Source organism: Artibeus jamaicensis, unplaced genomic scaffold (assembly GCF_021234435.1).
Source record: "Artibeus jamaicensis isolate MK-2021 breed Jamaican fruit bat unplaced genomic scaffold, CSHL_Jam_final contig_3243, whole genome shotgun sequence".
In the NCBI taxonomy this organism is placed as follows: Eukaryota; Metazoa; Chordata; class Mammalia; order Chiroptera; family Phyllostomidae; genus Artibeus; species Artibeus jamaicensis.
The window spans coordinates 1,570,568-1,597,763 of record NW_026521766.1 but is presented as its reverse complement, the minus strand read 5'-3'; the positions used below and the strand labels follow the sequence as shown (position 1 = coordinate 1,597,763).

General features: G+C 40.0%; 1 protein-coding gene across 14 annotated transcripts in view; it reads left to right on the top strand.

Annotated features, from left to right (window-relative positions):
* The window catches only part of PAM (peptidylglycine alpha-amidating monooxygenase), a 278,484-nt gene that overhangs the window by 39,639 nt on the left and 211,649 nt on the right, over window positions 1–27,196 (top strand). For 13 of the 14 annotated variants that reach the window (XM_037142660.2, XM_037142659.2, XM_037142657.2 and 10 more), the window contains exon 2: window positions 5,238–5,331. The gene's annotated coding sequence lies outside the window, so the exon portion shown is untranslated. Of the gene's footprint in view, window positions 1–5,237; window positions 5,332–7,638; window positions 7,718–27,196 lie in introns of those variants that run through there. The other variant, XM_053663654.1, reaches the window with a different exon arrangement.

The following is a 27,196-nucleotide window of genomic DNA, read 5'->3' as shown; positions in this document are numbered from 1 at the left end:
TTCAACCTCATTATCAGATGGTTTTGTGAATTTTTTTCTTGAAATATTCTAGGATCTTTATTTTGACAGGAGCGTTTTGTTTGCATTCATATTTTATGAACCAAGTGTTATTTAGTTTACATTGTACTTGAAGATTTAGAAGCCAGCAAAACTGTTTAAAGGAGAAATGTCTTTTTAAAAATAATCAAAGAAAATCCAAATATCCGTTGGCATCCACACAATCCTCCCGGCCACCCTGCCATGATCTGATGATAGATTTTAGATTAGGGGCCCTGGAAGGGACGCTGAGCATGTATATTGGGGAACCAGTTTGAGGTGTTTTTTTTCTTCCAAACAAGTTTAGATTGGAAAGCTGGAAGCCTATAGCTAACAGTCTGAGAACCTCACTGAGTCCATGAAGTCTGCCTCTCTGGGTGTCCCCCATCTATCTGTGTTGGACCTGGGTTTGTGGGTGAATAGTCTAACAGGGGTGTCTGACCCGTGGCCTAAGGGCAGCATGGGGCCCAGGATGGCCATGAATGTGGCCCAACACAAAATTGTAAATTTACTTAAAATCTCCTTTTTTTTGCTCCCCAGTTTTCATGAGTGTTTGCGTATGTAATGTGTGGTCCAAGACAACTCTTCTTCCACTGTGGCCCAGGGACACCAAAAGGTTGGACATCCCTGCTAGGACTTACATATACCCATTTATGCCTCCGCAGACCATGAATCTGACAGGGCACCCAAATGTGTCTTTATTCATCACTTGTTGTCTCAGCAGCAGGTATTCCACACAGCAGGTATTCATCTTGTTTTATTTTTTTTATTCTCACTTGAGGACATCTTTACATTGCTTTTAGAGAGAGGAAGGGAGAGAGGGAAAGGAAGAGTGAGAGAGAGAGAGAGAGAGAGAGAGAGAGATTGACTGAGGCCACCGTCTTATACATGCCCCAACTGGGGATTAAACCCACAATCTGTGTATGTGCCCCGACCCAGAATCCAGTTCCTGACCCTGGGACAGTGCTGCAACCAGTGGAGCCACTTTGGCCAGGGATTCATCTTTTAAGTAAGGCAAGAAAATGTGAGTTGCCTAGAGTTTAAGTAGGAATCATCTTTGCTCTTGCAAACCTGGCTACTATTGTTACCTTGTTTTGTTTATTTAAGCAGGCCACAGTCAACCAGATGAGAATAGAGAAAATAGTTCAAGAGAAAGCATTTGTCTCTATTTAATCCTTTTATTTGACTCTTTGTACTTTTGCCCTTTTCATTTTCTTCCCTGTGGTTGCCCATCCCATTCTGTAAACTCTAAGTTTCCCTCGTTGAAATGCAGCTACCTGCTTTCTGTATAACTATGAACAAGTTATTTAACATTTTTGTGCCTTGATTTCCTTCCCTGTAAAATGGCAGTGGGCTATTACCCACTTCATAAAGTTGTTATGAGGAATTAAATGCATTAGGACGTGTCAAACACTTAGCTCAGTACCTAGTTGTACAAAGTGCTGAGTGACCAGTTATCTTATAATTACTAATAGAACCTGCTGATGGGAGAGTGAGTGAGAGCCGTATTTATATGCTGCGTTGCCAGATGTCAAAATGGTAACAAGGCCGAATTGTGGATTCACTGGGTTCAATAGCACCGGGGCTGATGTTCTGTTTTTTGTACATGAACGCACTTGTGGAATGTCCTAAAGATACAAAAGCACTGCTGAGTCAGTCCCCAGAAGACTATAGAATGGAAAGAGAGACTGTCCTAAGACTCCTCGGAATCATACTGAATTTGTTACTTTTATTAGAAAAGGAGACAGTATCCATATAGTGTTGAGTGGGTTGGTTCTTTTATGTATTAATTTCACTCATAGTTGACATAGTGCTTTCTTTATCCAGTGTGAATGTTCTTAATTATATGATCATCATTAAATCTTATTTCTAAATTGATTTCTGGCCTAGGGATATACTTCTTTTTGAGGCACCACACTTTTTAAACATTTAGAATATAACCTCGGTCATTTTGAGAATACTACACACAGAGTGAATCTGAAGGACATTTTATTTTCTAGTATGTATTTTCAGCAGGTGGCTAATGGCTTTTGACCTGCCGTACGAGCACACAGAACTGAATGTCAGACCCAGAATATTTTTTAAAAAACTGCATTTTCATCATGTATAATGAAGCACAATAATTCTTTTTGATATTGCCTTGCATATTTTTCCAGGTAGTTATTGATAGAGATGTGTCAGTTTGGTAGAAGGGAAAATTGTAATGTTAAGCATTTAGGTCTTGAGAATTTTTAAATATATTCAGATAGATAAATACAAGTATTTTAACAAATGTTGCATATCTGATAATTTACATGTTAAAAGCCATTTTTAGTACATGGTATCGGTCTTCCATCTTTCCTGTCATTGGGCCATTGTTATGAAAAATCATATATTTTAATCCACTCACTTTTCTTCTAAGTAATTTTCATTTTCTCTTGAAATTTGTACAGTATATTCCATGGCCTATTTTTATATAACCTGTAAGAATTATACATACTAAATGATAGTTGTCAGTTTTTGTGCAAAAATAGAACATGGCATAGAATCTATGAATGATAGAGATTGCTTAGGGGGCCAAGGTCAGCAATTTTGGATCTTTGTCAGTGTTTATATCAAGCGAAGTGTTGGCACAAGCAGTTACACAACTGTAGTCTTTGCAATCACGTGCCGAATAGTTTATATATCTAATAATACTCCGAGTAAGCTTACTTGAGTTTTTGAGGTAAAGATGCGTATGCAGCTTGATTAATTTCCAAGTACCTTAGGGAGTGGGCAACTTTGAAAAAAATGCCAATTTAAAGAGTTATATTTCCTGCACTGAACATATTATTACTGGCATTTTGCCACTGAACTGTGTGGTGAGGGAGAAATATTGTTTGGATACTTTGCATTTAAGGCTTAATTTCTGAGGCTGAGTCTCAGTTTTGTTTATTCCCTCAGGTAATTACTGGTTTTCAAGATGCAAAAGAAGTGTATCATTGGATTTTTTTTAATAGTTAAACTTCTATTGTAGATGTCCTTTCTTTAAATGTGGGCGCTAACACATCTTACACATCAAAGTAGTGTGGGATTCTCATTTGTGGTTAAAGAGTTAATCATCTCTCAGTAATGCTTTGAAGTTAGCTTTTTTCCTCATTTTTTTCTCCCTAACCCAGCATGGGTTCATGAATAAAACTAACCACTCTGATAGATATAGTGTATTATTGCTTTTGCCTATGGCTCTTGCTAATAAAAATTCAAATTCTGGTTAGTTTGCTGGAATCAAATCAATGTAGTGTATGGCATATTTTTTTTCCTGTTACGAAGCCCTCTCACAGAAAACAGGTGGGAAAAAATAACATGGGGATGGGGAGAAAGGACAGGGCCATGCAGGGTTCAGCATCAAGGGGCTTTTTCGCTTGTGCTGTGGTTAGCGTGTAACCTGTACAAGAGTTTTTACTTCTCACTGCCCTAGAATCCTTAAAATTTCTGCCCTGGTCTGTGTGGCTCAGTTGGTTGGAGTGTTGTCCTGTAACCAAAGGGTTGCAGGTTTGATTCTTCTTCAGGGCACATGCCTGGGTTGTGGGTTCGAGTCCCCTTCTGGGTGCTCACCCCTGGTCTGGACACGTAACAAAAACAACCAATTGTTGCTTCTCTCTCATTGATGTTTCTCTCTCTCCCTTCCTCTGTCTCTAAAAGGCAATGAAAAAAAATGGCCTTGGGTGAGGATAAAAACATCCTTAATATTCCTATTCCTTAGGACTAAGTCCCTAAAAATTCCTATTCTTTAGTCAAAGTATATGAATCTTTAGTTTTGTAGATGAACTAACAATAACAACAGTGGCAGTGATTTAACATAATAAAAGTGTATGTGTGTATGTGCGTTTTAAAAGGCAGCTACGTGTGAATTTATCAGCTGAAGAATATGTAGGCAATGACTAAAACAAGGGAATTCGGGCAGTTGCTAAAATTGTCATCTGCTTGCAAGATTACCTGATCACTAAATCAAATAGGAGTTGTCATTTTAAGGACCAGGATATTTTCCACTAATGTCAACACAGAAAAGAATTGAGCTTAGATGCTTTCTTCAGTGAGTTTAGGAACCTGTGAACATGCCAGAATTAGACTGATGGTTGTATATGAAATTCTATTCTAGAACCAGACACTAAACTCATACTTGGTTCAGCTAGAAAGATTCTTGAAGTATAGTTCGGGGGATCAAATAAGGAGTTAACTGAGTTACTTACACATACATATCACATTGGGTAGGATCAGAGTTTCCAGAGTTAGAGACATCCAGATTTTAAGTATTTAAAGGCTGGTCACTTTGACCAAGTAAATTATTCTTTCTGAGCCTCAAATTTTTAAATTATAAAGTAGGGATAGTGATGTTATTTAATTAATATTATTATGAGAAATAATTACCAAATATAAAATAAATAAAACAGTGAACAAAACTGCCAATGCCAAAGCCTTGGAAATCTGTCACCATTTATGTATTTTGCATATAATGCAACACATCATTACGCAGGCTCGTGTTTGGCCCCAGGGTCCTGCTCAACACGGAACACCAGGGTGTTCCCACTATTCTGCCAAGTTGGCAGTCAACGTGAAACATGTCTGTTCTTCCTCAGCTAACCCAGCTCTACCCATCTTCTGTCTGTTATGCTGACAACCTCCCTAGTGCAAATGTCAACTCGGTTACTTGGAAAAATGGGAAGGGAGAGATCGGTTATCAATAATCACAGTGTTCAGGCACCGTGCTGGGTGCTTTACAGAGATTTGTGTTGAGTAGGTGATTCCCAAATTTACATTTTCAAGTTTATCCTCTAACTCCAGGCTCCATTCACACATTCATTTGTTACTTAGCTCCTTCACTTAGTTGTCTGATAGGTGTCTCTACTTGTTGCTCACTCTTCACTATCCTTGGGCCACACTGGGCTTTTTTATGTTTCTTGAGCATTCTGAGTTCATTTCTGTCTTGGACTTCTGTTCTTGCTGATCTCTATGCCTAGAAGGCTGTGTTCTTTTGTTTTGCTTCTTGCTTCTCATTCAAATGTCATTTCTTCTGAGACTGAGATTTCTCTCTGACAACTGTATTAAGTTATTCTGGTGTCTGGACAGTTTCTTATCTCATCATCCTATGATATGTTTCTAAAGATACATGTAAAATTTTATATGTTTCTTTCTTATATATAAAATTGTTACTTAATTGTTTATTGTTTTGTCTCCCAACCCAGAATGCGTGCTCCCTGATTGCAGTGGCCCTGTGTGGCTTGTTCAGCCCTGCACTGCAAACACCTGAAACTGTGTCTGGCTCAGCTACCTTCAGAGGTATGATTATGATTTCCATACTTTAATGGGTGATAAAAGTGAGGCCCAGGAAAGTGTGGGAGCTTGCCCAAGATCACAGGGATTGGAGGTGGCAGAGCTGGGATGCAGACCAAACGCTGGGCTCTGAAAACCCGTGCGACAGTGCAGTCCGGGGTCAGAGACGGTAAAGGACGGAGGGGGCTGCGGTGAGTGCATGGAACTTCCTCTGAGTCCCTGTTTCTCCAGCGTTGTCAGACAGGAGCTGGTCCTGGTCATGTTAGGCTCTAATATACCTGGTTTATCTCTCTTCCCTTTCCTTTTGACTCGGTGCCCAGGAGATGCATGGTTAATGATTTACAAAAATGCGTTCAGTCCCTTACTGCTTGGGAAAAACAAACACTGGATTTTTAAAGAAGCTCCCAAAGGTCTAGAGTGCATGGTTTGGAACCCAGATGGAATTTTCCACCTGGCTTGGGTTCATCCTTTTTGTATCCATGCTGTTTTCTGAGCATTTGTTACCTGACAGTGGCATTTATCATAGCCATATCTTTCTTTTTTTGTGTGAGTTTGTGTTAATAACACAGATGATGCTTTGCTTGTACTTGCCCCCTTTTGACTACAATAGTTCCACTCCATGCCTTTTTGTACCGTCCCCCACTCCCAGTGCCAAATGCGGTGCTGCAGCTGGGCTATCCATATTGTTGTCAGCCCGACATACTGTAGAACAAAGCAAACAGTCTGGTCATGTACGTTATTAAAATGTGTAACTATGTTTTAACTTTTGGGAGAAAAAATGAAAAGAAGAAAACCAGGGCAGTTGATTAAAATGGGATAATCCACCGCATAATAAGTCCTACCCAGTAGATTACAGAGGGAGAAGTTATTGATGCTTTTTACGCTAGGACATTGGGTGTGCTTTGCTGCGTTTGACCTTTTAGAAGCTATTGATATCATTTGGGAACTGCCTGCAAACCTGCCGTAACCAGTTAAACAGAAGGAACCTCAGCATTGTGGAACTGACTTGATTAATTTAAATCCAGACACACACAGCCCTGCCTGGATGCCCTGTGTGAGACCCTCGCACAAAAGGATTTCACTCAGAAGCATTACAGCCCAGATCCTGCTGTGAGCCCCTTTCAGCTCTGCTGGTCCTCCCAGGCTGCAGGCAGCGTCTTTAGCCCCTCCGATGCTTCCTTTTATTTCACGAGTGCAGTGTCTGTGCTGAGATCCAGACAAACGCTCTGCATTTCCCTCCAAGTTCTTTCTTTGTATCCTAGGGAAAAGGTATTTTAAAGTTCCACTAATTGAGGGACTAAAATGGGAACTTATCTAAAACTGGCTTCTTTAGAAAAGTATATTAGAACTTAATCCAGCGCCTCCTCAGGGAATTATAATCAGAATTAGAATCATGAAATGTTGAAATAAGTTTTTGGTATTAGTGTAAGCCATCATCTATAATACCTTTGACTTTTAGAATAAAAACACGGAAGATTTTATAATCTGTGTTCAGTTTTGGGAAAATGTTCAAGTTAATTGACTTGTGGGTGAGTTCAGAGCAGTATAGGTAGGGATCTAGTCCTGGGTTTTTAAATGAAAGCGAAATTACGATTCTTTAAGGGTAAAACTTTGAATAATTTCAGTCTATTATGGTCTGAACTGAGTGAAGTACCCACACATAGGACACTCTGCTGGGCTTAGGCGCAGCAGAAGGCAAATATTTGTGTGGGGACAGTTTAGAAAATTGCTACAGACTGCTTCGGAACACATGGAAATGTCAGACTGGAAAAGACCAACACCCTCATTTTAAGCAGCAAAACACCTACGGTCCCCCGCACTTGATTATTCGAGCTCTTAAAGGCCCCTGCTCGACAACTTCTGCTTCTTCATTACCCAATTACAGCACTCGTCCAGAACACAAATGCAGCCTTTCGAGAAGGTGCTGTCGTCCTGTTCCCCATGGTTTCGTTCATTATCATTAATTTTAATAACTACCATTTTAAGGGCTTGTGATGTGCAAGCACTTTGTGCACTATCTTTGTTTTCATAACTACGATAGCAGGCATAGTTCTCCTTTTGAGAATTAGGAACTGATGTTTAGAAAATACAGGGGTTTGCCAACAGTGCTAGTTACTCTGAATTGGTAAATGGAGCAGAGGAAGCTGCTTCTGTAAGATGTTATTAGCTAATACAGGGAAGAGAAATGGGTAACAGGAGATGTTTCTCCCAGGCCTTGTAAGTGGGCTTGAGAATGTTATGGCGAATGAGTATGAGATGATGGGTCATCGGTGAGAAAGGAAAATTAAGGCCACTTTGGTCTTAATTCCTCAGAAACAGTGGATGTCCTGTCCTGTAAGGGACTAGGACGCCACCCCCTTTCTGGCTGCCATTTGAAGCAGTAGACCTCTGGGTGAGTAATGTATGGGGGAATCAGGGGACCTGGAAGCCATGTGACACAAGAGAAGTGACAGCGTTATTTTGAGCCTCTGTTTATTCTCATTTCAAAAAGGAGAAATTCCAATTTCTCCTTCATCCTACCTCCTTTGGTTGTTTCAGAGATTACGTGACGTAATTTAATCTTAAATACTTTGGAAAATGAAAATAACTAGGGCATAAAATTTTTGCTCATTTATTCAATAAGTGTTTATCAAGTGAATGACAAGTGTAAGGTATGGTGCTATATGGAGCATAAGAAGCAAATAAAAACTTTGTCTCTGCCTCTCAGAAGATTGAGATGAGTAGGAAAACAAGATACATGATAATAACTCAGCAATAGAGTGTTTTGCATGCAGTCTGTAAGGCAGAGAGAGAAGACTGGAATTTCTGAGGAAAAACCCATCTGTGACCGCAGGTGGGCATGTGTGGGGTTACGGGAGGAGGAAGCTGTAAGAGCAGAAGTCTGGAGGAGGGAAAGTGCTGAGAGCTTCTAGTGTGTCAGATAGTCTAACTGCTGTAGCTCAAAACGCCCAGAAGCAGTCTGACAAAGAGGGGCTTATGCTGAAGCTGTGAGACCTGCACTTGATTCCGTGACCCATGGGGGGAGCCGTTTAGGATTGTGGGGTTTTGTGGTAAGGCAATGTTTGTGAAGCCTCATCAAGGACAAAGACACACAGAACAATTCCAGGGGTGAGACACCGAAGTCAAGGGGACCAGAGCGTTCTGGGATGACTGTTAGAGGGGATCCATGCTGGGGGGAAACTGTGAGACTGCCACAAGGAGGAGAAGGATCAGTGAAGTCTGGCCACTGGCAGGACTTAAGGCTGATGGAGAATTAGAACTTTTTTGCCATTGGAAGTTCTGTGGTACCTTTTCGTTAAGTCAGTATGCATTTGTTTTAATTAACAAATTTAAACCCAAATGCTAATCAAAAAATTCTATATACCACTGTTGTTGTTTTCTTATAAGTCAGTCCTTATCATATATTTAACTGGAACTAGGAAAAGTATATAGGGGAGCCAAGAAGGTTGCTCATCTGAGCTAGGAGGAAGTTTGAGATAAAGTATGAGGCGAAGCTAGTCTAAGGTGAAGGGTGTTTGCCTTATCTTCAGAACAGTGATGTGGGCGAGGAGGCAGGCTGGCCACTGCAGCTGCCTGGTCTAAGCTGGGCTTTGAGTAGCCCAGCCAAGTTCCCCTCAGAAGTAGCACTTTAATCCCCATTGCTTCTGAATTGGCCTACCGCTCTGATTTCACTGTAGTTTAGGAAACTGGTTAAGCTCACGGCCTTGTTGACCCCCAGGCTTCAATTGAAGGATTGAGGTGGCTGCGGGGGAGTTGATGAGATTTATAATACTTTGCCAGTCAGGGGGTTACTGCTTTGGGAAATGTGCTATATCTTTTTTCCCCCTCTGCCTTCTGGTCTTTGTTTCCTTTCAGTTTGATAAATTATAAAATTGTTTGGATGTCTCTGAAGCCTTGGGCTCCACTGAGAAATAAGTAGATTTCCTAAAGTTTTGGGCAGATAAAAGGAGGTATACAGTTATCCAGGAAAAAAAGTCAGGGCTTGGTGAAGCTCGTGCTGGTACTGGGTAGATTTTGTGCCTGCCCCCGGCTCTGTGCTGTGAGTGGCCTGATGTGGGTGTGTACCTCACAGGGCCTCTCGGTGCTACACGTGGGGAAGGAGGTGGTGATTTTTGTAGAGTTAGTTATCAACGTAAGAAAGAGTTTGTGATCTCTGAGAAGGTGGTGAGGCTGCGCTGACCAGAACATTTCGTGGAGTGTCTGGAGGAGACAGAACACCGACCTGAGCGTGACACCTGGAGCTGTGTTTGCAGATTCAGAGGAGAAGGAAAACTCAATGAAGCCTGGAGTTAGGAAGTGGGGGTTGGGGAAATGTGGCCCCCTTTGTTTCCTAAAGCAACCGTCTTTAACCGGACGCTTAATCTGGCCCCCTGGGGCCATTTGTCTCACTGATCCTCGGTTGTTATTCCTGTTGGCAATCTTTCACATTCCTTTTAGCCTTGGTAGTGGCCAGAGACCTTTCGGTTTGGTCTTATTTTTGGATAGGCTCTTTTTAAAATGGTATCTTTAAGAGAAAATCTAACAAACTAGTTTTACTGTTGGACTATTTCTTTATGACCATCACACCTCTGGAAAAGTCGATAAACCCGCGCTCTTTTGTGTGTGTGTTGTATAGATAACCTTTATTTCTTTACCCATCTTAATTCTGTTTGGACAGGTGGGTCATCTCCCTAGTAAGTTGTTTGAAACAACCTTGAAATCGTCAGCTAGTACTTTAGGATCTAGTCCTCTGGAACTGTCATTGGTCTTCCCTGAGAGCAGGTACACCAGGATTGCAAGTTCAGAACACATTTAGATGGATTTCTATTTTTCAAATTCAATAGTAATTCATATCCATGGTTAAAAAAACCTTTAAAAATTTAAAAGTATACAACATAAAAATTGGAAGACTCTCCCAATCTGTAATTGAAACTCCCCAGAAGTAAACACTCCTAGCAACTGGGTCTGTATCTTCTTGACAGTTTCAATATATATTTAAATAAACAAATACATTTACTTTAAAATTTAACTTATGTATGATGCATATGTATAGATGTGTGTATATAGATGCTATTTTCACTTAAATCATGGCAAATTTTGCATGTATATTATTTTCACTTATATCATGATAAAATTTGCATATTTGGCTTCGGGAAGATCAGGTGAAAGGACGGAAGTAAGTTGACTTTTGTAGTAAAGCTTCCTCACTTTACCTAAGTTTGGGGAAACCGAATTACTGTGGTTTTTGAGAGGGAAGACTTTATCATTCTTTCAGAATTCTCCCTCTCTTCCGCAGTAGTGAAAAGTTCAAATTGCTCAATAGGTTTAAATTCTGTATAGTTTTCTGAATTGTATAGTATGGCTGTTTTATTCTATTTTACTATTTTTGCAAGCAGTATTATTGCAGTTCATTTGTATGCTTTTTTCCTCACAAGGGAAACATTAAAAGCAGGCTTAGCTTCATCTAAATAGAAGTAGAGATAATAATAGTTTCTTTGAAATAGCTTAGATCTAAGTACACAGTACTGAAGGACAACCTTCATTTTTTATTGTTAGGACTATCTTAAAGAGGACCTGCCGAGTTATTTGCTTATCTTTACAATTACAGTATTTGCAGTAGAAAAATTAGACCATGGTATTGTTTAAAAACATGTCAATCCAATATTCATGGAGAAGAAAACAATAGTTTTTGTAGTACAGATGATAAGTTATATACATATTAAAGCATTGCATCTGATCAAATAAGCATGATATATCATTATGGACTCAGTTTGATGTTGAAACATTGTTATTTTAAGCAATTACTTTAAACGTGATATTTTTAAGAGGGGTTATATTCCTGTGAATGTGGATGACAGATGCAGGGCAGGACAGACACTTCAAAGGGAAGACTGAAATTATCTGTAGCTTTGAGGGCTGTTAGAAGTTAAGTAATTCTGCCTGTGGTGGAAGAGACTTAATCAAGAAGACTGTGTAGCCGTGAGATGGCAGATTTCTTCTGATTTTATCTACGAGTCATAATTAGGCATTTCACTGGAGGTGGTTTCTGGATAAGCGATGTGTTGGCGAGGCTTTGCTGGAGCCTGGAAATAAATGGAATGGACAGCTGCCGCCTCCTGGAGAAGTAAATAGAGAATCAGTTTTCATTGTTATCAGTACGCTGACCTCCGGAGGCACATATGTGAGCTTTCTTTTCAGAGGGAATCAAGTATTCACCCTCAAGGAAAAGGGTGTTTTTGATGCAATAATATTAATGTTTGTTCAGTAAGAAAACCATTTATGAATACTTATACTCTTGCTACCTGTGAGCTTTATTTATTGACCTGTGACTTCGTCAGAACTTCAGCTGTGAGAGGACTGTTGCTAATGGAATCATGTAATGACATTTGTCATTAAAAAGTCACATCGCAATGAATAGATTCAGAATTCATTGAGTCCCCTTGCTCTGTGTCACACTCACCGTGTCTGTGACAACCTTCATTTCCTACTTAGCAAATCCAAACCTGGTAGCTCCAGCCCCAGGAAGTTGTTAAAGCAATTAAAGGCTTCTGTCTCCCAGCACATTGCTTGGTTACCATAGTATCCTCTGCCTCCAAGTCTCTCCTGATGATGTCAGTATGCATACAGGGGTTGTTCAGAGCATCTACGTGGGGATGATTCACTCTGCAATAAAGCCCCTCTCTCGCTTGCTGGGTTTCCAGTGTGATTTCAGACGTCCCTAGAAAAGGAAGGTAAGTGCCTTCTTTTGCATGTCAGAGAATTACTAAATGCCTCTATTATCCTGTTTCAGGTGTGTGAATGGTTCTGTGCTTTCCAAGATACACTACCGACTGAAATCATAATGTATTGGAGTATTTCGAGCCAATTACCTAGAACAGGCACAGTTTGTAGCCAGGGTCTGTGTGTGCCTGAGCACCTGGGGCAGCCTTACAGATGACTGTGAATGCACAGTGCGGTGCCTGCTACTCGCCCTGGTTAGCGGCAACTGCTAACACAGCAGAGCCTTTTATTTCGAACTATTAGAATGACATAAATTTCTTAAAGTTCTTTGACAGCTGTTATAATACAAATGGGGCTATATTTCAAGTGTGCAGATTACATATATTTTGTTGATATTTTATATGTTTTATCCAGCTTAAACATTAACATTTGAATGGTCTAATTAGGATGATACTGAAAGATACTATGAGAAAGAAGGGCTGAGTTAGGTTGTGAATTTTTATTTTAAGGAAATTAAAACATATTGCAGGACAGGGATTTAGTAATGGGGCAATATATTAAGTTTAAAGTATAATGATAATCATTATTGCATATTTATTTCATACTTTTAATGCTCCTCACTATGTTATAGTAAAAATAATGCTCCTGTTTTGCAATAAATGAAATTAGTGCTTCAGAAAAGTTTACCACAGAACATAGGCTTCCTAAGGATAAGCCAGTTGTGTTCAGCTTGATGAAAGAATGTGTAAATCACCGACAACAATCAAATGAACGGGTATTTCCCCTGAAAATTTAGTTTTCAGTTTCCGTATTTTTACTCACAGCACCTCAGGAAGAAACAATGAGTGAGACGCACAAGACTGGTTTCTTCCTACCAGCCCACTTCTGAGTCTCTAGGTTCTGAGAGTCCTGCTCCTAGGAGAGTGCTCGTCATACACTGTTTCTTCTTGATTCCGGAGGAACTATTTTGGCATATTCTGTGGGGACTGTAATGCTGTGTTTACATGGAGGTGGCAGGTAAAGGCAGCTTCTAATTAATTGATGGGTGGGTAGCTTTGCAAGAGGAAAAAGAATGGGAATGGAGTGGATGCGGTGGGGAGCGCCCCCATTCCTTTCTGTAGCTGAACCTCTATTCCGTGTAGGAGGTGGACAGATGGCTCTTTTGAGATGTCGGTGAATGGTTTAGACTGCCCCTTTCTAGAGAGACGCTGACTAACATTGGCATTTGGTTTCGTGTGTTTTCGGAGCCTTCTGGAATGTGCCCTGCTGTCCAGCTCTGCTTTGCTTTGTGTGAGATTGTATTTATCTAGTGGACTGCTGACGTCCTTCACTCACCTCGCTACAGTCAGTGGGAAGTGCAGTTGTGAAAGAGCACACAGGGAAGGTTAACATTTTAAATTTAGCTACTTATATGTGAGGATATCCGTCTTATCTTAAATATCATAAACACTTCTTTTGTAAATTTCTCTCTACCCTGAAAACATGCTAAAATCCTTTGTTTTTAATTTATTTTATATAATCATAGTTAATCCTGTTTTTGTGTTTGAAAACTTGCTAGGTAATTGCTATTAAAAAATTCCTGAAAAGTAGAGATAACTTATGATTCTACCTATTTTACGTTATGGCAGGTTAAATAGTAAAAAAAAAAATGAATCTCTATAAACCGTTTCCACACTTTCCAAAACCCCTTCAGTGAAACACTTTCATAAGGCTTCTGTTGAAAAGAAGACTATATTACATTTCAGAATATGTTATATCAGGGCTTTCTCTTTGTCGTATTAATGTTTTGGGTGATATAATTTAGTCTATTGAGTAGCTAACTCTGCAATAAAAGAAAATACTTATAAAGCTTTGAACCCTTAAGATAACCATGAAAATATTCTCCTGCTGACTTAACCGATACAAGTAGCAGTTTATGTAGAATGTTCTAGAAAGATTACAGTTTCCTTCACGCTTCAGTCAGAAAGTGTTTCCAAGCAGTTTTAGGCAGGGCGATTTTAAAAATTGGTTTAGCAGTGTTTTCATGTCATAGTAAGAATGTCTTAAGTTTTACAGGTATTTAAACTTATTCCTGTTGTTAGATGGGAATGCCAGGTCTGCAGACTTGGTGAAGCATGAGGCGATGAAATATGACAGCAAAGGGATCCCTTTGGCTTACAGCACCCAACAGATTAGAGGAAGTGGTATGGGCAATGTGGACCTGGAAGGAGACACTTTGTCCAGCCATAGGAAAGAACCTCACGCTCCAGGGACCTGGCGATGTGCTTTGCCCAGTGTCCGTGTTCATTTCACGGCAGACCTGGGGCTGGAGCCTGCACTCCCACACTCACCAATGGGTTTCGTTTGCAGGACAGCACACTCTCCAGTCCAGTAATTTTTTTCCTCGGCAACTTTTCTCCCACAAAAGAAGTGGTTAGAACAATATAATAGCTAGGAAAGTGTAATAGTTTTCTTTTGTTGCTATAACAAATTACTTGTGAACTTGGTAGTTGAAGGGATACAAATTTATTATCTTACAGCTCTGTAGGTTAGAAGCCTGACACAGGTCTCAGTGGACTATAAAACCGAGGTATCAGCAGGACTACAGTCCTCTCTGGAGGCCCTTGGGGAGAATCCATTTCCTTGTCTTTTCCCACTTTTATGGGCCACCTGCATTCCTTGGCTCCTGGCCACCCTCCTTAATCTTTACAGTAAGGAAGTGCAGGCTGCATCCTTACACAACCATCTCCCTGACTGCACAGCTGGGGAAGGTTCTCCGCATTAGAGGACTTGGGGGAGTCCACTGGGCCCTTCTGGGTAACCCAGAATAATGTTCCCATTTTAAGGTCTTTAAGGACATCTACAAAGTTCTTTCTGTCATATAAAGTAACATATTCACAGGTTCTGGGTGTTAAGACACAAACATCTTTGGGGACCATTATTCTGCGCACCACAGAAAGATTACAAAATGTATGGCTGATTCCATCAATACTAAATTTGCAAATGGTATATTTTTACTGACAACTATAACTTAAACTGGTGATTGCCAATAGAGACCATGAAATTTTGACCCAGTTGGGTGGATGCAACCTTCCCCATGGATATTAAGATACTTCAAGATAGTTGCTTTGGCTGGTGTAGCTCAGTGGATTGAGTGGGGACCTGAGAACCAAAAGATTGAGGTTTGATTCCCAGTCGGGGAACATGCCTGGGTTGCAGGCCAGTTCCCAAGCGTGGGATGCACGAGAGGCAACCCTACATTGATATTTCTCTCCTTCACTTCCCCTCTAAAGATAAATAAATAAAATCACTTAAAAAAGATAGTTAATGAGGTAAAATCAAATTAGAAAGAAATGTTTCAGCAACTCGAACATTCAGAACTCAGGTACAGATGTGAGCCTTATAAAGTGACACTATTCTCAGTTTAATATTTTTAGTGAGACACGCACATCAGATGAAGTTAATTAAACAAAACTGACTTGGGATTGTGAAAATTCCATTAGTTAACTCCTCTGTGAATGAGCCTGGGCTTCTTTAGAAACTGAAGGGCAATGGCTGGGCCACTGGAGACCCAAATGCAAGCTCCAGTCACCCTGAGTTTTGAATAGCACCGCTGTGCACTGCTCTGGCGTTGAGCCATGTGACTCACAAGACCCAGCAGATGAATGTGGCAGGTATGCCCTACACAATTTCCTAGGGAAGGCACAATATATTATCGTTATAAATAATGTAGACTTGCGGCCAACAGCTGCAAAAATAGTTTCTTTTATTGTTCACATCCTGTGTTTATCATAAATTTGAGCCACTTCATGGCACAGGGGTCCAGCCGTAGGAAGCATGAGATAATTTATGTGTAGTAGTAGTTCTTAAACCTTCTTTGCTAAACACCAGTGGTGAGAGGAGATGCAGAAGAGAAACTGATTTAGCATATTACGTTTGGACAGAAAGCCTAGAATTACATCTTGCTGTGGCTCTCTCAAGGAAAGGAAATGGAAAGAAAACCAGCTGTTTTTCTGCTTGTACTTGTTTTTATTTTTAGAATCGTTTTGCGGAGGACAACTGAACAGTACTGTAGGACCTTTACTTAGAAGACAAGGGCTTGTGGAAGGCTCCTTTCTTTGCAAGAAGTAATTATTTTCATATTGATTTTTTTGGTACTAAAGAAGTGCAACAACCTTAGGATTCTTTACGAAAGCAAAATCTGATTTTATGCCATGATGGGGTTTATTTGTCAGTCAGAATATCATCATTAAAACAAAAGATGTTTTTTGGCAAGTTAAAAATTAAGCAGTTAGTTACACAATTTGACAAATGACGAAATAGCTGTGCATCTATAGAAACTATGTAAGTAAAAATGCATTTAGGTGAAACCTTTTCTTCCTTTATACGTACATTAAACTTACTTTAGCATTTAGTTTCTTGTGTCTATCAATAGTAGATGTTATTTCAAGTGCTAATATAAATTAATAGAACCCAAACACCTTTCACCATTTTTAAAAACGTTCACAGAATTTTCAGTTTAATACTGAATTTCCCCAGTCAAGGTAAATTGGAGTGAATAGAGGTCAAATCTCTGTTTCAAAAAAAGAAAAGAAAAGAGAGAATGAGAAAGAAAAAAAAAAAAGAAACTTCACCAAGCAGCTGCCTTTTCTGTAATAGAAGAGACTCTTTAATCTTTAAATCATTTTGAGCTGGCTCAGTTGCTTTCCTGATCTTTAACTTTGTTAAAAAGTATCTTAAAAGTTTATCTTTGAGAGAATTATAGAGAAAGGAACTAATGGAGAGGGAGCGTTTTGAGGGTCTTAATGGTAGTTTGTCTGTGGTAGTTCATAAGATAGAAAGAGACTTCAAAAATGAAAAACTTCAAAGACTGTTATAATTTCTAATTGACTGTTTTGGACATTAGCTCAGAGATTTTAGGTCGAGAGGGCTTTCCCACAATGGAAGTAAAGGTCATCAGCGAGTCCACGGAGCATCCGGGGCGTAATCCTGACGTCCCGCACCAAAGGCTCTGCAGTCCAGAGAACCACCAAAAAGCTCTACTCATTTTCCTCATGGACCTTGCATTCAGTCGATTTCCTTTAACTTATTGTTGCTTTAATTTGCATCAATAATTGCAAAAAGAGCAATTATTGAAATTATTTATGAATAAAGTGTTGTTATTTTAATTTGTGGAATCCCCCTATTTCTTCAAGTTTCTGATATTAAAGTGAGATTTTTTTTTTAAGTGGACCATTTTTTCCCCACAAATTCACTTAAGAGAGCCTACATGGTTTTGAGGATCAACAGAAATAAAGGGTACCAGTTCTGCGAGCAAAATCTGGGGCCTGGAGCCGTTAGGTAGAGAAAGCTCAAGCAGCCACACCCTGAGGAACAGGAAGGCATGGGTGCAGATGCTTCTCTACTGAGGGGTGTTTGCTATGACTACTGTTCTGGAGGCCGATCCAGGAGATGGGAAGGAGTAGACAGAACTGTGCCCTGTGCCTCTCCTAGATGACTTTGCGAAACATGAAAGCCCACGCTGGGAGCTGGAGGTCGGTTCCTGGCTTTCAGCCATAGCCGTGCTGGAAAATAGATGCTTTTTTCTCCATGACAGGGTACAGGAGAGCGGAGGCAATTAGAGACCATCAGGCAGCTTTCAATATTCTTAAGCAAGTGAATGAGCTCACCAACCAAAAGATTTTTATACATTCAAACCTCCCAATAACCAATACCACTAAATTAAGCTAAAAAATTTCCCAGGAGTTTTAGGAGAGAAAGTGATAGAGAAATGTGACTCACCGGTTGGAGCATTACAGTGTGACGGGAGTCCTGTGGCATTGTTTTCCTTGCTGCCAGAGGTCAGTCTTGTCCTCTTCAATCAAAATGCAATCTCAGTAATTACTATTGAATGCCCTCGTGTGCATGACATACACTAAGCACAATGCAGAATTAATCAAAGGACAGTGTAACCTCAGCTTCTAAAGAGTTTCAGAAGCTAGGAGCAGAAGTACACATGGAGAAGAACTTCCTTATTGTTGGATGACTATTATTTTTTTAATACTTATGGTAATTTTAGCCAAGAGGCAAATTCTAGTTGGAATTTTATAAATCACTTTATTTGCATTCAACCAAAAAGTAAATTTATCCTAAAATTCTAAATGAACTGATATGTTTTCTTCCCCTTCTTATTTTTCTTTGATTAGGTCACTTACCATGTTTTTCTTTCTTTTTTAGAAAATTTTATTTATTTAATTGTTGTTCAAGTACAGTTTTCTGTCTTTTACTCCCATCCCAGCCCCCCCCCCCACCGAGTGCTCCCCACCTCCCTCCCATTTCCACCCCTCTTAGTTGTTGTCCATGTGTCCTTTATACTTGCTCCTGTAAACCTTTCCCCTGAAATTCCCTTCCCTTTCACCTCTGGTCACTATTAGCCTGTTCTCTATTTCAGTGACTTTGGTATATTTTGCTTGCTTGTTTGTTTTGTTGTTTAGGTTCCTCTTAAAGGTGAGATTATATGGTATTTGTCTTTCACTGCCTGGCTTATTTCACTCAGCATAATGCTTTCCAGTTCCATCCATGCTGTTGCAAAGGGTAGTAGCTCCTTCTTTCTTTCTGCTGCACAGAATTCCATTGTGTAAATGTACCATAGTTTTTGGATCTATTCATTTCCTGATGGGCACCTAGGTTGCTTCCAAGTCTTGGCTATTGTAAATTGTACTGCTATGAACATTGGGGTGCATAGGTTCTTTTGGATTGGTCTTTCAGGGTCTTAGGATATAATCCTAGCCGTGGAATTGCTGGGTCAAAGGGCAGATTTATTTTTAGCTTTTAGAAAATTCCATACTGTTTTCCATAGTGGTTGTACCAATCTTCAATCCCACCAACAGTGAACTAGGGCTCCCTTTTCCCCACAACCTCTCCAACACTTGTTTGTTGCTTTGTTTATTATGGCTATTCTGGCCAGTGTAAAATGGTATCTCATTGTGGTTTTAATTTGCATCTCTCTGATAGCTAGCGATATTGAGCATCTTTTCATGTGTCTCTGGATCCTCTGTATGTCCAACATTACATTAAAATGATGTGTTTTCTTGATGGCAGGCCTGCTGTTACCCTGTTACGCTTTTTATCTCCCCACTTCTTAATCCCTTTGGCTTGACTTTGAAATTCACATTTCTTTCTCTTGTGGGTTGTCATAAGTGCCTTTTTCTTTCTCATACACACAAAACTGCAGCACATGCAAGCACATTGACAGAGTTAGAGTTACTTTACAACAAATGATTCCTAGCCTGGTCCTCTTTACTCTTGCTTCCATCTTCCTTTAGACTCCCTGTAACATTTATTTTAAGCAGCCAGCTCCTGTTTATGGAACACCCACTAAGTGTAAAGCATCATGCTACACACTAAGGCCTCTGCCCCTCATTTTCTCCCACTGTAGACCCTCATTTATGCAGTTATCAGTATTTCCTTCTGATGGGTAGAAGGGAGGTCAAATTAAGGGAGTGAGTGGGCAGAGTTTGGAAAGGGCACGGTTGGTTATAGAGAGAAGAAACTGAACTGAACAGTTTGCAAACCAGGAAAAGAGGAATGGAAACTGCACTGAGACTGTGCTGGCAAAGTGGAGTCTCGTTAACTAAACAGGACGAGGTAAAGAAGCAGTGCCAGCTGAATTATTGTATTTTATGTGTTTTATCGGGCATTTTGTAGTGAGCAAAGTGGATTGCCATGTTTAAACATTGAAACTTCCGCACTAAATTAACCAGTGTATAGTTTTCATCTAGTTAATACTCAGGTTTTAAAACTCCAAAACCTTACATTTCTTTAACATCATTGCAACTGTTTCTCCATCCTGCACATTCTCTAGTCACCATTTCTCATTCTTGGCTGTTAAACTTTTAAAGTGAAATCCCTATATTCTGTTTAAAAACAGCTTGTGTTTTATGAGTGGAAATTAAAGAGGAAGGCATTCTTAGGCCAAGAATCAACATATATTAGACTTGATAATTATCCAGAATTACCTCCTGACATGTTAGCTCTATGAGGACTTTTAAATTAGGTTTAACCATTGCTGCAAGCTTGATTGTGCAGAAACAGTAGCTTGAAATTTGTCCAGAGTTAGTAGAATGTTGAAAATTTGAAGAATAATTGATTTTTCTGGTCAGTGTATTTTTTATTGTAACATCTCCTGTATTGATTTGGTTTTCAGTCTGTGGTTTTTAAGGGTTATAGCAGACATCTTGCTGGTTATCTGAGTGAAGACTTTTTATAACTTTGCAGTAGTGTCACAGGAATGCAGGAGTTTTTGGCAAAAAGAAGATCATTCTTGATAAAAGCATTCACTAAGTTATCCAGAAATTTATACTTAAGCTTCCTGACAGCCAGTAATTATCAGATTGCAGTTACTTCTCAGAGGTGTTTACCTTGAGTTGAGGTTTTTTTTCTTATTGATCTGAATCATGAATTAACTCTCATGTTAATCCAGTAGTTTACCACAGAAGTCAGTCTGCCAGCCTGTGTAAAATCACTGTATTGCTGTTAGACACACATTTTTAATTCTTTGCCACAAAAACAATATTGGGCTTAGAGAAGGAAGGCATTCCTTGCTGCAAGGAGCTTACATTACAGTGGGAATGGTGAGATGAGAACTCAAGGAATATGATACCACACTGATACCAACACACCTATGTCTTTGTCCCCCTTTACAGCAAAAAAGGCTCACGTGGTCCATGCATTTGCCTGTGGTGCAATTCCTCCTGGTCTCTCTCGAACCCATTACTTTCAGAACCCACCTGTCCACCAAAACTGCTCCTGTTAGGATCAGGAGTGACCGTTGGGTCATTGCCGTGGTCAATTCTCAGTCCTCCTCAGAGTTGATTTGGAGTATCATTTGAAGCAGCTGATCATTTTCTACCCCTACAAGTACCACGCTCTTGTGCTTTTACTTCAGCTTAACTCGCTCTTCTTCCCCATCTTGTCTGCGAGGTCTTCGTCATCTTCCTGATTCTAAAGGTTGGAAGATCTGAGGACCCAGTCCTTACTCCTGGTTTCTCCTCTGTTGAAACTCACTCTCTTTGTGATCTCATGTAGACTCTTGGCTTTACGTTCCATCTATACACCGACAGTTTCCAAATTCCTATTATTAATCTGATCTCTGTCTTGAAATCTAAGCAACTTGAGATGTATTTGATAGGCATTCTAAACACAGTATGTCCCAAACTCCTGGTCATCCCTCTGTGCCGAACCTCCTCTTTCTACAATCTTTCCCCAATCAGTTATCCCAGAAATAATTCATGAAAAACCTTTTCATATGCGTCCTTCCAGGCTCATGTGGGAATATGTTTATTTTTCACAACCACTCATGATGATAGTTTCCATATATTATTGTCTTTTCTTTCATATACCATATTCTTCCAAAGAATATTTAAGGGTATACATACACATGTTCTAAAGCCCTCCTAGACTTGTTAGTCTCCAGAACTCTTCAAAGTCTTCTTATCTCATTCAGAGTAAAATTCAGGCCCTAAAACAGCTGGTGCCCATCCATCCCTTGGACTTTATGTCTACAATGTCCCTGTGCTAAGCCAAATACATTTCCCACTTTGGGTCCTAATATATGCTCTTCCCCAGCCTGGACTCCCTGCCTCCAGGTGTCTGCAGGGTCGGTGCCTTCAGCTCCTTCAGGTCTTTGGGTCTTTGTGAAACCTGTGCTGTGTATGCTGTTTAGTCATGAGCTTACCCCCCCAGCGGTACCCCAACGATCCAACCCTCTTTCTTGCCTTTTTTCTTCTTCTTAATACTTATCAACATATAACATAATATACATTTTTTTCTGGAAGACTAGCTTGGTTTAGTATTAGAAAAAAATTAGTGCAAGTTGTTACATTAACGAATTAAAGGAGAAAAGTTTGGGATTATTATTTCAAAAGATGGAGAAAAAGCATTTGATTAAATTCAGTGTTCATTTATGATAAAAATTCACAGCCAAGTAGAAATAGAAGGAAACTGTTTTAACCTTGTAATAGATAGCTACAAAATAAAACACAACTGAACAAAAAAAAAACCAAAGCTCTGATGAACAACACACTTAATGAAATTTAATTTTCTTTCTGTGTGTGTGTGTGTACACACACACACACACACACACACAATTGATTGAATTTATTTTGTCTTTCCCTACCAGAATATAAGTTTCATGAAGGCAGGAACCTTTGTTTTAGTCACTACTACATCACCAGCGGAGAACAATGTCAGCACATATTAGGTGATAGGTAACTATTTGTTGAATGGATGAGGAAATGAGTTTATTAGTACCACAAGTGCTCCCTGGATTGAAGAGAATGGCTACAGGTGTTTCCGGAGATAAGAGGATTGCCGCTTCCTCCACTGAAATTAACTAGGAGATAAGACTGGGTGGTCAGGGTGGGGTGTTGTTAGTGAGGGCCTGAAATCCTAGGCTAAGGGCTGTATATTTAATTCAGGGGAAGATAAGGAGCCATGGAAATTCTTTAAGCAGAAGCACAGTGGATCAAGGTTTACTTTAATCGAGTAGCTGAGAGAATAGACAGGTGGAGAGACAGTTGATTATCTCTGCATAAAAGAATAATTGCTCAGATCATGGGGAGACCATAGATAAGAAGAGCAGTTGAATGGATACTAATGTATTCATGCAGTTGAAATCTAAGGACTTGCTAGTTGTGAACGTGGAAGAAGCATGGAAATCATCCTGTGTTAGAACCTGTAGGGTTTGGTAGTTGATTGCATGTGGGTATGGAGGAATAGGTAATTCAACATGAGTTTGCTAATCCTCAGTGACAGAGTTGATAGGGAGATGAAAAGAAAGAAAGAAACCTGAATGAGACAAGTATTAAGGGAAGTTGATGATTTCAGTCTTGGGAAGTGTTTAGCTTGAAGAGAGATGTCCCCTGAATCCTGTAACGTTTCATGTGCACTTCAAGTCTCTTCAATAGTAAGTGCACATTGGACCCAACTTGGGAGTTTGCTGCCTCTGAATTCATGCTGTGAAGGTATCTGGGAAAGGTAATAGAAGGGGGGCACTGCTTTTATTTGCCAGTGGAAATCTAGTGAACTTGACTTTAGATTTGCATACTGCAGAAACATTAATCACCCCAAAGAAGAGCAGGCCTAGCAATAACGTGGCCCACTGCTGAAAGAGCTATGTCTAGTGTAGAGAACTTCCTCGTTGCTAATTGGGAAAGCTGTGATTGGCATGGTTGGAGCAGTCGATAGACTGAATTATTTTAGTCATGTTTGCAAAGAAACACAGAGAATGCTAATATAAGTTATTCTGATTATGAAAGTATACTTTCTAATTCATGCAGTCTTTAAAAACTAAAGTGTGCATGCTGTTGCCCATTCAAAAGCTCTCTGTGCTGGCATCAAGGAGCCTTAAGCGAAGGTGGTTTAAATGCTTGGCCAGTGTTTGTGGGCATCAGGGATAATCTAATCAATTTCTACCAGTGATTCAAGGATAGACTCTAATTATTGACATTACCACTGACTTCATGTCTTATGTTTCATTATTAGTGCCAGTTCTTCATTTAAAGTTATGACTGGTCCTTATAGATAGCTAGTTATGGGATTTTTCACCTAAAACATAAGTTGTAGACAAAACTTGTGAGACTTATACCAGACTAAGTTTTAACCACTGTATAGGAACTAAAGAGTTTTATGGTACTGTTACCAGCCAGCTGTTCCCTGAACTGTCTGATTTGATTCACTCATTAGATGTTTATTGTAAACCAACTTTGTGTCAAGTGCTATTTATCTACAAACAAAAATTCATGTCTTCGTGGAGTTTACATTTTGATGGGAGAAGACTGACACCAAATAAACAAATTAAATACATTGACTATTAGAGAGGATGGTTAGCACGAAGTACAAAAATAAAAGCAGGAAGTAAAAGTTGGGAGGGGTGGGGGTTTGTGTTTGCAGCTTTAGTTGGGGTGGTCAGATGAATCGCTGAAGGTTACAGTTGGACAAAGACCTAAAGGAGGTGACAGATGAAAGAGCGGCCACACTGAGGGCTTCGGGGAGAGTGTTTCAGCCGCAGGGAAGAGCCAGGGAACAGGCCTCGGGCGGGGCAGGTGTGTGTCAGATGTGTCTGAGAAACAACCAGGAGGTCAGTGTGGGGTGAACGAGGGTGAGAGTAGCCAGAGACAGGGTCGACAGGTAACGGGAAGCAGGTTGCGCGGGATCAGGGGTGTCCAACCTTTTGGCATCTCTGGGCCACACATTAAATACATTGTGACACATAATCACAAAAAAAATCTCATAATGTTTTAAGGAAATTTATGATTTTGTGTTGGGCCGCATTTACAGCCACCCTGGACTGCATGCACTTGTGGGCCACAGGTTGGACTCCCCTGGTAGGTCCTGGTAAAAGCAGAAACTGCTGGAAGGTTTGAGCACAGGAGTAATGTGGTCCGATTTGCCTTTCACAAGGCTCTCCTTGTCTGCTTTTTTGAAAGTATACTTTAAGGGGCCAAGGATGGAAGTAGGGAGATCAGCCAGGAGGAACTGATGATCTTGGCTGGAGATGACAGGAACCAGGGAGCAAAGGAGACACAAGATCAGATTCTGAATATGCTTAAAGGTAGAGTGGAGCTCTGCTGAAGGCCCGGGGTACGAGAGAGAGGACTTAGGGTAGATGTGAAGGTTTGGGGTCCGAACGTTGACAGGATAGGGTGTCTGTATAGTAGATTATGAAACCACATGTGAAATGTCTTGACTGCTGTCACTGAAATGCGAGGCAGTTAAACTTGGTTGGCTTCTAATGCCCTTGAGTCACTTTTTCGTTGCCAAGGGTTATAAATGTCAAAGAATTTACTTTCATTCACCTGTCACTCACCTGGATTCTTTTCTTTTTATTCCTAATTTAAAATCCCTCTCTCTCTTATGTAAAGAATCTCTGATTTTCTGAAAGTTTTATCCATTGCTGTAGTGGATTATTTTTTATTTAATTGAATAATTGGCTGCAACTATAAATCTATAGAGTCACCTATATATTACTTGAATGGGGAAATAAACCTTTAATATAACAATATAAAAATACAATGTATTGCATTCTACTCTAGCTTTAACAATTGGGTCTATTAAATTTTTTGTATGGAAAACACATTTTCTTTATAAAAACAATTACAATTTGTTGGCATAGGAAAAAGGAAAAGGGTGTTGTGACTCCTAGTCTTGTAAAAATTTAAAGTAAAAGGCAAAAAAGGAAAAGAAAGCATACCTGCCATTGAGAAGTTTCATTGTCAGTATGAGATTGGTTAGTCACCCTGGTAGCAGGTAACATTTAATTGACTATCAAGATTCTTGTGATTATAAAGTGGTGGTGATTTTAGGGTTATAATTGTGATCTTTGAGACCCATTTCAGAAGTTTTGTGTTTTTATAACATTTTGAAAGTGTTTCTTTAAATACACTCAGTTCTGAATTATCCATGCTGATGGAAGTTTGATACTGAATTGACACCTGAATCCCACAGTGAATCTGAAAATTGACTGAAGGGAAGACAGAGTCTTCACCAGTGTGACAAACAAGGCAACACACACCGACTGTCTTGTCACTACTTGTTCTGGGGATACAAGTGAGAAATAAAACTATGGGGAAGTAGGAAGCGGCACGTGTGGGGGGTAATTTGCATAAGAAAAAAATAAACAGGGTTATTTCAGCTGGAGGTATTTTTTGCATGAATATATAAACTTTATTATTATTCAGTATAAAAAGAAACATAATTCTTACATTAATTGTAAAAATAAACCAAACTTCTACAGCCTCACTAAGAGCTGCCATTTCGGTCACATTTTAACACACTCAGATCTTAAACATCTTTCTGCCCTGTCTTCTCTGTTTTTTAAAGATTTTATTTATTTGTTTTTAGACAGAGGGGAAGGCAGTGAGAGAAACATCAGTGTGTGGTTGCCTCTCATGCACTCCCCACTTGGGACTTGGCCTGAAACTCAGGCATGTGCCCTGACTGGGAATTGAACTGGCGACCCTTCAGTTTGCAGGCTGGCACTCAGTCCATGAGCCACATCAGCCGGGGTCACCCTCTCCCCTCTTGAGGATACTCACCCATCTCCCTCTCCCTCTTCTCCTTCTCTCCCCTGTCTTCTTCTCCCTCTCTCCTCTTTCCTTTCATTGCCAAACTGCTACGTAATTTGGTTCTCATTCATTCAAACTGCCTCCCACTTCTTCACTGCTCATTAATTCATTTCAACCTTCTTTCAATCTGGAACTGATCTGTAAAAGTGACCAAGAGCTATTAAATGGCTAAATGGAATGTGCGCTATTCAGACTGTATTCCGAATAATCTCTTGGTAGCATTTGACCCCGTAGCTCACCATTCCCCAGAGGTAAGTGGGCATGAGGAAACATTACGAGCTGCCAGTGTCCCAGCCTCTCTCGCATGCTGCTTTCAATCAGCTGTGTCCTTCCCCCTCTGTCTTACTTGTTCCAAGGAAAGCCTACTTACCTCTCTGAAAGTTCCCCTGAATCTCAAGGGGAAGATTAATTCTTCCTCCCTCTCTGCCACCAGTCATGTACCTTGTTCACACGCCTCCTTATATGTGTGTCTTTGTTTTGCATTTGGTTATTCATGCCATTGGCCACTTAGCTAGACTCCGAGATCATTCGGGCAAAGGCCATCTTTATTCATGTTCATGTTTCAACTCTCAACACATGATAGGCACTCGCAATGCTTCTTGGATGAATGAATTTACCTTGTTATGGGGTCCGTTAAGAGTTTAAAGTATTTTCACTGTCAAATATACAAAGAACTTACATGACTCCACTCTAGGAAGACATCGAACCCAATTAAAAAATGGGAAAAGGACTTGAACAGACACTTCTCTAAAGAGGACATACAGAATATCCAGAGACACATGAAGAGATGCTCAATATCGTTAGCTATCAGAGAGATGCAAATTAAAACCACAATGAGATACCACTTTACACCAGTCAGGATGGCTATAATAGACAAAGCAACAAACAACAAATGTTGGAGAGGGTGTGGGGAAAAGGGGACCTTAGTTCACTGTTGGTGGGATTGCAGACTGGTACAACCATTATGGAAAACAGTATGGAATTTTCTCAGAAAACTAAAAATTGACCTGCCTTTTGACCCAGCAATTCCACTGCTAGGATTATACCCCAAGAATCCTAAAACATCAATTTCAAAGAACCTATGCACC